This window comes from Elephas maximus, chromosome 1, assembly GCF_024166365.1.
Source record: "Elephas maximus indicus isolate mEleMax1 chromosome 1, mEleMax1 primary haplotype, whole genome shotgun sequence".
Taxonomy (NCBI): domain Eukaryota; kingdom Metazoa; phylum Chordata; class Mammalia; order Proboscidea; family Elephantidae; genus Elephas; species Elephas maximus.
This window is the reverse complement of record NC_064819.1, coordinates 154,021,673-154,032,079: the sequence shown is the minus strand read 5'-3', so window position 1 is coordinate 154,032,079 and position 10,407 is coordinate 154,021,673. Positions and strand designations below refer to the sequence as shown.

The following is a 10,407-nucleotide window of genomic DNA, read 5'->3' as shown; positions in this document are numbered from 1 at the left end:
TATGAAATAGTTTAATTCTGTAACACCCTGGGTTGCCCTGAGTTAGAATTGACGGCAATGGGTTTGGTTTTTGGCAAGGTGGCCAAATCAGCTTAGAGCTCTCCCTCATCCCCCACACTGATGTGCCCAACTCCACATAACACAGCCTGCTGGAAAAGAAAGGAGTTTACCCAACCTTTACAGAGATTCTCAAGCCTGGCTCTAGTGAGAAAAACATTTATTGTTTCTATTAACATTCATGGAAACACTGGTGGCATAGTGGTTAAGTGCTATCGCTGTTAACCAAAGGGTGGGCAGTTTGAATCTGCTAGGAGCTCCTTGGAAACTCTTTGGGGCAGTTCTACTCTGTCCTGTAGGGTCGCTATGAGTTGGAATTGACTCGATGGCACTGGGATTAACTTTCATAGTTATCTCACCAACACTCACATACTTAAAAGAATGAGGAATGCAGAAACATAACTATCCATAAAAACACAAGAAATGGCTGGGCCAGGGCAGAACAGAGGTCAATATTCTGTCCTCGCCAGAGAGGGTGTGCAGAGGCCTCAGAAGCAGGGTGGTATGTGAGAAGGGGTACCTCCTGGCTCTAAGATTTTTCCCTCACTAGAAATCCAAAGGCATTAATCAGCAGAGATAATCTCCCAGTCCTGTGCCAGATCTACTCGTCGTGGCTCTGTGGTGCTATTAGAAAAATTAGCTTGGCCCCTTCAGCTTGCTTTCAGCCATCTATCACCTTTCTACACAGACACTCAAAATGGGGCCTTTTAAACTCTGCCCTCAAACAAGGTGGTTCAGAGCCAACACTTGGGCTGGTATCACAAGACTCCCAGGGTGACGCTTCACTGCTTCCTCAGCATATGCTGGTGCCCATTTTACAGGGGGATTTATGACCCTTCTCTCAGTAGAGTGAGCCAAAGTTTTATAATATTCATTAAAAATCAGCACCACATGCAATAATACGGAATACTGCCTGCACACAACAGGACCAAGTTATAGGTGTTCAGGGAAACGTGGCAGAATTTCCTGGTCTTGGCAGGGGGGTAAAGTTGCCGGCACCAGCGCTCCACTAACACAACCTTCTTTTATTGCAAACGTACTTTCAGCCTAAGTCCTAATTACTCTTCAAAATCGTAACCACCACCAAGGTTTCTTCTGGCAAGACAGCCACACGATGGCCTTAACGGGCAGCATCAACACCCTGGCAGCCTCTAGAGAGGCAGGAGAAAGTGGCTGGACTCAGTAGAAGCTGAGGCTGTTGCTGGGGAGGTGAGCCTGTAATTTATGTTTCCCAACCTATCATGCCACTCCCAAAGCCCTGGCGTGGGAGTTCAAAGGCTCACTTAGTGGGGCAGGTCCAGGCCCTCATGAAATGGATTCAAATGTCAATATTGCTAATGGGAGCTTGGGTCAGAGGCTGCTCTTCCTTGCCCCTTGCCAAGAGGGGACCCGGCCAACTTTCTGGGGTCTCCTGGAGCATCTTTTCCTGCCCCTCCTGGAAAACGCTGGACAACCCAGGAATTCCAGATCTCCAGGTCTGGCTCCTCTTTCTGGTTGCAGTACCTTGGGTTCTACTCCCACCCCCGCGTGCCGCACTAGCCCTCACTATTCCCCTACCTCACAAGCCCCCTAGCTCTTGTCTTTCACAGCCTGGCGAGTCCCGGGCAAAGCGGTCAGTCGGGCCAAGAAGAGAGGGCTCTCCCAGCCGCGCGGCCGCACAAAGCGGGCCGAGCGGCAGCGGCAGCGGCGGCGGCGGTGGCAGCGGCGGCAGCGGCGGCGGCGTGAGGCGCGCCCCCTCCCGCGAGCCAGCAGAGCGCGCGCACCCGCCCCTGTCCCCCGCCCCAGCCCCCGGAGCGCCATTCGCGGAGCGGCTTACGCTAGTCGCCGGGCGTACGGCGCCCCAGCGGCCGGGGAGGTGCGCTGCCCGGCTCCCGTAAAGTTATTGTGAATGGGGAGCGGGTGACGTCAGCGCCGAATGTCAACAATGTAGCGATTGAGAGTGTGGGCGTTCCGGGGAGAACGCGAGCCGCGCGGCGCGGAGCAAACAGCGCCGAGCCACCGCCGCCTCAGCAGCAGCAGCAGCAGCAGCAGCAGCAGCAGCAGCAGCAGCAGCAGCAGCAGCAGCAGCAGCAGCAGCAGCAGCAGCAGCGGCCCGTGCACGCCCGGGCTGCGGTAGCAGCAGCGCTAACGTGAGCGCCAGCCGCCGCCCTCATCACCCTCCTGCCCACTCCCGCCGCCGCCGTCCCGCTCTCGCTTTCTCCCGGCTCTCCTTGTCCCTTCCCCTCCCCCTACCTAGCACACTCAGGGGGCTGGGAACGAGCTGCCATGTGATGCGCGTCCCCTCCTCGAGCCTTTGGTGACCCCCGAACCGCCCACCGCGCCGCTGCCGGGAGGGGGCTGCGGGCTGCGAAGACGCGGGGAAGAGGAGAAGGAAAAAGACGCAAAGTTCTCTGGAGAGGTGAGTCCCCGGCCGGGGCCCGGCGGGGAGGCAAGTTTGCGGGGGGAGCTGGTGCATGGGGAAGGCGGGAGGCGTGGGGCAGCAGCGCGGCAAGGGACCTGCGGCGCCCTGCGAACAGCCTCCCGTCCAGAGCCCGGCTTGCTTTTATGGCATTTTCTAGGAACGGGATAAGAGGTGGGAGCCGAGCCCAAGGACGCGCCGCGGCGACTGTGCGCTTTCTCGCCTGGCTGTTTATGGCAGGCGAGGCGGCATTGTATTTTGCTCGCGTCGACGGGTGTTTTGGAACAGCAGGGGGAGGAGGAGCAGAGGGTAATAAGTCAGGCGTGGGAAGGGCGGGCTCCGGGAGGCGCGCGTCCGAGCGAGCCAGGAACAGCTGTCAGACCCACAGCTCTGCTCCCGGACTCGCGAGGCCCGAGCGCCCCGGCACGCAGCCCGCGGTCCCCGCGCCAGGCCAGCGGCCTCCTCCCTGTCCGCTGCGTCCGCGTCTGGGCTGCCTCGCAGAGACCCAGACGCCGTGCCTCTGCTCTCAGCTGTCAGTTGCAGTCGGGTGGCCGGGACCAGCGCGGCCGGCGGAGAATTAAAGCCCAAGTTTAGGGTCCGGGGAAGAGGTAGGCTGCGGACCCGGCGGTGCACATCCTAGGCTGCGCGCAGGGTACGTTCCAACTAGTCAGTGACGGGGCTTTCAGAATGCGTCCTGGGGAGATCAAATGGAGGAGCCTCGTGGCTGTTGAGAGGGAAACCTTGCTCGCTCTCCCAAGATCCTGTGTGAAACCAAAGCGCAACACAACACGCGCACACACACACACTCTCTTTTCATTCCCCACATCCCAGTTTCTAAGCCTCAGGTAGGAAAGGAGTTTATTTGGGGGATACCACTCCCCATCTCCCCAGGCCGAGGCGCTCCATGAGTCTCGCAATTCTCCTTCCTTCGCCAGGTGGGTGCTCAGGAGCCGAGCGCCGGTGGAACGGGCGGTGGGTAGCGCTCACGGAAAGCCCCAGGTGCCGAGCGAGCATCTCGGCGACCTCAATCTGGCCGAGAATTTGCAGACCTCAATCTGGCCGAGAATTTGCAGAAACTACGATCGTGGGGAGGAAGTGGGCAGTGCCGTGTGTGTGTGTGTGTGTGTGTGTGTGTGTGTGTGTGTGTGTGTGTGTGTGTGTGGCACCTCTGGCTTCGGGGGTCGTGGGGACGCGGAATGTCCCGGGCACCCTCTCGCCTATAGGCGAGTTTGGCAACTTGGGGGAAGTTTTGGCGGGGCCGCTGCCGGGGTGGTTTTGTCTATGACCGGGAAGGCGAGCCCTGCAGCCTGCCCTCTCGGTTACTGTGGCCGACGAGAAACGAGAGGGACGAGGCTCCCCACGCCCGAGATGGAGCTTCAGACTCCCGGCGGGCCCGCGGGTGGCGAGACGCGGCGTTCCTCGGCTTTCATCTTCGTTGTCTAGTGCTTCGTCTCTCACTCTGTGTGTAAATTTCATCTGTTGAGTGTATTTAACTGAAAAGGGTAATTACTTTAGATAAAAATCCTTTCCTGCCTAGTAGGAACCTTGGCGAAAATGATGCCTAGTGAATATTTTGCTTTTGTATGTTTAGAGTAAAATTAGAGATGTTAACTCTGATAACGGTTCTCTCAGATCATTAAAATGTAACATGTAAGAAAGGCACGTCGAGCCGGGGAGGCTCTGGCTGACATGAAAGAAGCTGAGTGTGAAAGTCTGCCTCTCTTTTGGTAGAGAGGGCTATTTTGGTAAGGCAGCTAGCGTCTTCAAACGTGCGATCGCCCGCCCCACCCTGGTTCTTGGGCAGCTCCCGGGTAAAAGGCATTTTTCATTCTTGCAGGTAATAATAAACGTGAGTCAAAATGACATCTTGGTAGAATTAGTCTTTAGTCTGCAAGAGCGATTGCTAAATTACAGTGTTGGGTTCAAGCTGCTCCAGTGGAAGGTCTGTCAGCATTTCCATTATAAATTCAGTGTTTCAGGAGTTTATAATTTCACCACAAAACTTTGAGTGGCTGAAATGTTTTTCGCTTCTGGCGTTCTGATTTTTAAAATGCACTGATGGCCCACTTCCATCCTATTTGCTGTCCCTGAAACTTGAATACCATTCAAATGAAATACACAACCATAGAATAAAGTACTTTTGTTAGGATATGCCCTATTTGTGCAAAGCAGTATTTTCAATTTTTATTTTAGATGGCTTCAGCTTTGCCATTTGGTAATCGTAAATGCGTTAATTTTTCTGATACTTTCCTGTTCTGCCAAACCCAAAAAAACCAAACCCAGTGCCGTCGAGTTGATTCCGACTCACGGTATAGACAGAGTAGAACTGCCCCATAGAGTTCCCAAAGAGTACCTCGTGGATTTGAACTGCCGACCCTTTGGTTAGCAGCCATAGCACTTAACCACTACGCCACCACAATTTCCTCCTGTTCTGCAGGTGGATTGAAATGACAGTTCACGTTGTATATGCCAGGATTATGTGGAAAAACACGTTCTAAGCACATATGTGTACCTGAATTCATAGACAAAATATGATGACCTCTGTTAGTTACTTTTTAGTCCTTTTTTATGCTGCATCTCAGGATCTGTTGTATAAAAGGAAGTGAGGCAGAAAGGGAGAGAGTGAATCAGGACCCCTGATTCAGTTTTCAGCCTTGCCAGTGCCTGGGAGGAGACCATTTATTCTCTTTCTGTTAAATTATGCCCTTTGCCTCAGTGTCTTCAGGCAATTCCCTTCCAGTCCTTCACCTCTGGCTGCTGTGTGAGAGGCTTAATTATTTTCAAACTGCCTTGAAATCCCTGGATGAAAGGCATTGGATAAGTGCAAAGTATTGTTATTCAGATATGGAATTTAATGATCCATTACAGTTCTTTGGGAAAATGCACTTTGCAGTGATGGTAGGAAACGTTTCCACCTGATAGAGGGTAGTAATAACTGCTTAAAAGTAGTTTCAGATTACAGATGAGACAATTAACTCTAGCCATGTGCTCTTCAATTTGTTGCAATTCATTTTGTGATCAAAGTGAGCCTCAGAAAGCCAGATGGTCAGGTTCATGTTCACATCTCTTCTAGGCCAGCCCTTCACATCTGGGCCCACTGTCTGCACAGCCAAAGGAACTTGGTTATTCATTAGCACTTGTGAGCCAGTGCTCAGGATTTGTGAGCAAGGCTCCTGTGATGCTAACAAAAGGGCACAGACCAATCTGTATTGTTGGGAGCAGTTTAATTTTACTTGGATTAACTCACCATGCTTAGTGTCCCTGTATGGATCCAGCCTTAACAAGGAGGAGGGGGATTCTAGTGGCTCTCTAGCTCAGCTGTGCGGGGCTCTGCTGCCCCACTTTTTAATCCTCAGGTTTCCAGGGGTATGTTGTCTGGCTTGTCAATGTTGATTGTTGAATGAATGACACAATACTTAGGTAAGTAAATACCTGTCCTGTTTGGCAGAGGTGGTGGGGGTGACTTAATGGGCGTGCAGCCTGTGCGGTTGCACAGGATTTTCCCACACTTCCCCCCACCCCCCTTCTCACCCAAGACCTCATACTTGGTTTAATGTTCTTCTGTCACCGTCTTGAAATTCTTAATAATTCTTGGACAAGGGGCCCCTCCTTTTCATTTTGCACTGGGCCCCACAAATTATGTAGCCAGCCTTAGTGAGGACGAGGGTGTTTCTTGGAGTGGCAGGCAACCAGTACTCTGAGCTCATTGTTGCTGATGGTTGCTGGGCTGCCGGGCAGAAATTGGTGAGAATTTTGACTTTGTGTTGCCACATTGTCTGAGTTTTCCAAAAGAAGCTGGATATCTGTATTTTTATGTAGACTCCTCCGATTTTTAAATACTGACACATATATAGAGAGAGATTTTTTTTTTTAATGCTTGGTGAGAGCATGTGTAAGAGCTGAAGCTGTCCTGTAGGTTGCCTGTCTTCTACCACTGAACATCTTAGTATTTAATGTTTCTGTATTTAGCTATTTTCCAAAGGCCTGGAACATAGTAGATGATTTTTGAGTGTGCGCTGAGTGAACAGTTACAGCCACCAGGAAAATTGAAAGATGTGAGACAAACAAAACTCTAAATCAAACCACATCAACACTGGAGTCTCCCACTCAGGGATTGGTAGCTTCCTTTTTTAACAGAGAATCCAACATGAAAGACCACGTAATTAATACCATGGGCAAAATGAAAACCTCTGCAGGTAAATGGGCCGTTGCTTTTGGACCACACTGTCCTCTTTTTGGTAGTTACTGACCAGATGGGGTAACTTGGTTATTTAGTGCCTGAGGACCGCCATGGGAATTTGTTGTTTGAGATCACCCATTAAAATAATAGCTTTCATTTGCTGAATGTTTACCACATGCCAGACATGGTGCTTTATGTATCTTCTTGACTCCTCAAAGCAACTCTGTGAAGTAGGTATTATGCCCATTCTGCAGAAGAGGAAGGTTCTGATCTTACGTTGGAACTAATTTCATCCGAATGCAGTTGTGTGTTTTTGAATGTGGAAAGGTCTTTCACCATCCTGTATACAGGAGCCCTGGTGGTGCAGTGGTTAACCTGCTAACTGAAAGGTTGGTGGTTTGAATCCACCAGGTGCTCCGCAGGAGAAAGATGTGACAGTCTGCTTCTGTAAAGATTTACAGCCTTGGAAACCCTACGGGGCATTTCTGCTCTGTCCTCTAGGGTCGCAATGAGTCAGAATCAGCTTGACAGCAGTGGGCTTGGGCTTGGTATACATGATCCAGCCCCAATTCAATAACTGGGTCTGGAGGCGGAGGGGGAGTAGAGGCTGTGGCATACAGAAAACATAGTCCCTACCCTCACGTACATGGAACAGAGAACAATATAAAATGTGACATATTTGTCAAAATCTGTGATTCAGACAGCAAACGCTATGCATCTGCCTGCCTCTTCCTCTCCTTTGTCTGGATTTTGAAGAAGCTCCGGTGACATATGACCCTATGAGGGGCACTAGCCATTCGTAAGTCAGAGCTGATTACAAGAACTGGAATTTCTTTAGTAAAGAAGGTAAGAAGCCCTTGGCAGGGCCAGAGCCACAGTAGGGGGAGCAGCACCAAGGCCTGGGGAATGAGGGAAACCAGCTTCTGTATTGCCAGTGACAGCGTATGACCTGTTCCTGTCCCATCGTTAGGTTTTACCTAAATATCTAGAAATTGTTCAAGTCCAAACTGAAACCTGTTGTGAATTAAACATTTTTTAAACTTAGTGAGATCACCCATAATATTATTCACCTTTTTTTTTGGTGGTGGGGGGGTCTGGGATGATTTTAATTGAAAATAAAGTAGTTCACTCTGTGTCAGTTCAATATTTCCCCCCTTTTCTTTTTATTTTTGATGATTTCAAATGCCTCTTTCCCTAAAACTGAAACTTAATATCAGTATACTACTCAGCTACTGTAAAGCTGAAAGTGTGCTTAGAATCTTCTTACCATTTTTTACTACCATTTCATTTCTAAAGAATATGTAAATTGAACCGTATCCTCCTAGTGGCACTGCTTCAGAAATCAGGCAAGAATTTTGCCTTTGTTTTTCCTTGAGCTATTTTTTTTCCCAAAATAATAAATCTCTCCAATCTGAAAGCGTTTCACGTACTCGTTCACTCTAGCCATTGGAGTTACAGCCAAAATGCCTCTCAGTCTTCCCCGGTGACTTCATAATCACCATTTCTCTAGCACATTCCCTTGGCTAACTTCTCTTTTGTTTCTTCACCTGCTAATAAAATTGTCCTTTGGTTCTGAGATGCGTCATTTTCCTCCCTGACCTTTTTGTTCTCCTGAAGGTTGTAGGACACGCCGCTGACGCCCCTGAGAGCAGGCATGCTTGGTTGCTGGCTCCCGCCTGTCCTGTGTCACCTTTCACCTTCTCCTTTCCCAAACATTTAAATCCTCCACTTTCCAATCCTTCCTTCCTTTTTGTTACTCTCTTCAGTTGTTCCTAAAACCTTTAGCTGGCATGTAGACAAATTCCAATAAATCTTTTAGAATGTTGAAGTCTGCCACCACTTGAGTCTTGCACCAGCCTTCTGTCTCCCCATCACCTTTTGCAGATGCCCCAGAATTTCCTCAGTACTCTTCATGATTTTTACCCACAGGAGGCTTAGGCTTTCAGTGTGGAGTCTTCATCACACCTCTCTAAAGTTGGGAGAGCCCACCATGCTTATTCTCATTTTATGAGTAGGAAAACAAAGCGTGCATGTTGAGCAACTTTTCTTGGTATCCCAGTATCCATGGAGTCCCTGGTTGGTGCAGATGGTGTGCTTGGCTGCTAACCAAAAGGTTGGAAATTCCAGTCCACCCCAGAGGCATCTCAGAAGAAGGGCCTGTTGATCTACTTCCAAAAAGTCAGCCATTGAAAACCCTGTGGAGCACAACTCTACTCTGACATGCGTGGGATCACACATGGGGTTGCTAAGAGTCAGAACTGACTGAATGATAATTGGAAAGGAAAACAAAAGATCCAAGGGTTATTAGCAATTTAAATTTTCTGCTCATGGATGCTCACGGGTCAGGATGAACAACAGAAGCTCATGGATACCACAACATGGGCCAGATGTCCAGAAAAGCTTTTTTTTTTTTTTAGAAAAAAAAAAGGCAGATGCTTCATTTATTCATTAAATAAACATTTGCTGAGTATCCCCTATGTAGGCATGATGCCAGGCTACCGTGGTACTATGGGGAGCAAACCCAGGCCTAGTCCCCGTCCTCATGAAACCGCTGGTCTAGTGGGAGAGACGACATTAATCAGTAACAGATAACCCATGACTAGTTGGTGGAGGAAAAATATTCTATGCACCAGAGGTGGGGTTTGACCTGGTCGGGAGTTTGGGAAAGCCCTCCCTTGGGAAGTATAGAGTGAGCTGCAATCAGGGCCCATCTGAAATTTGGGGTTTGGTGTTTTCCCCTAGACTCCTAATCCTATTAATTTATTGCTATCTTTGGCCCTTTGGAGTATTGCATAAGCCATGATATAACACCTGGAGCCATTTTGACAAATAATGGCTCCTTTTTTTTTTATATACCAGAATTGATTTATTTACCTGTGTCTCCAAAACTTTTCAAAAGCAGAATTGTTCATTGCAAGAGTACTGTTCATTTCCATACTTGGAAAAAAATGTAAGTTAATGTTCTTATTTTGAGCATATTTAGGGTTATTTTGACAATATTTGAATGGTCAGAAGCTACATGATCATTCCCTCCCAGTTGGCTGATGTGCGTGGGACCCAGGTGAGGATGTTTAGTGAAACTGTGATTCCAGCGTCTGTCTGAAGCCTCATCCCACGCCCACCCCATGAACAGGGGGATTTCCAGCCTCTGCAGGCCAAGGATGATTATTTAGAACATTCTTAGCACAGTTTAGGAGTGTAGACAGTATCTATTTGGAACAAATTGGCTATAAAAAAAATACTGTGGCTAAATCCACTCTATTTTCACTCTTTTTCTTTCAAGAACAGCTGATCTGTATTGAGAGCTTCAAATTCGCCAGGTGCTCCTTGGAAACTCTATGGGGCAGTTCTACTCTGTCCTGTAGGGTCGCTATGAGTCGGAATTGACTCAACTGCACTGGGTTTGGTTTTTTTGTGTATTACTTGTATTACCTCACTTGATTCTTAGAACAACTTATGAGCTAGGTGTGATCATTATCCTTATTTTATGGAAAAGGAGACTGAGGCACAGAGGTCACCCAGGTAATGAGTGGTAGAGCTGAGATTGGAAACTATGTCTTACACTACAGCCAGCTCTCTTCACCACCATGCCATTCTGCCTCCCCCTTTCCTTCTTCATCTAAGCCTGGAACATTCTGTAGTAGTTCTTACAAGTGGAAACATAAGCCAGCTCACTCGGAAAAGTTAGTTATTTCATTGAATTCTATTTGAAAGATACAATTGAAAATTCCCCAGTAAACCCAAGCGATTAGATCTTTTGTCTTTCACGTGA

General features: G+C 48.8%; 1 protein-coding gene across 5 annotated transcripts in view; it reads left to right on the top strand.

Annotated features, from left to right (window-relative positions):
* Nucleotides 1–1,845: 1,845 nt before the first annotated feature.
* The window catches only part of BACH2 (BTB domain and CNC homolog 2), a 413,769-nt gene continuing 405,207 nt past the window's right edge, over nt 1,846–10,407 (top strand). For 2 of the 5 annotated variants that reach the window (XM_049897366.1, XM_049897357.1), the window contains exon 1: nt 2,636–10,407. This exon is cut by the window's right edge. The gene's annotated coding sequence lies outside the window, so the exon portion shown is untranslated. The other 3 variants (XM_049897348.1, XM_049897383.1, XM_049897374.1) reach the window with 3 other exon arrangements.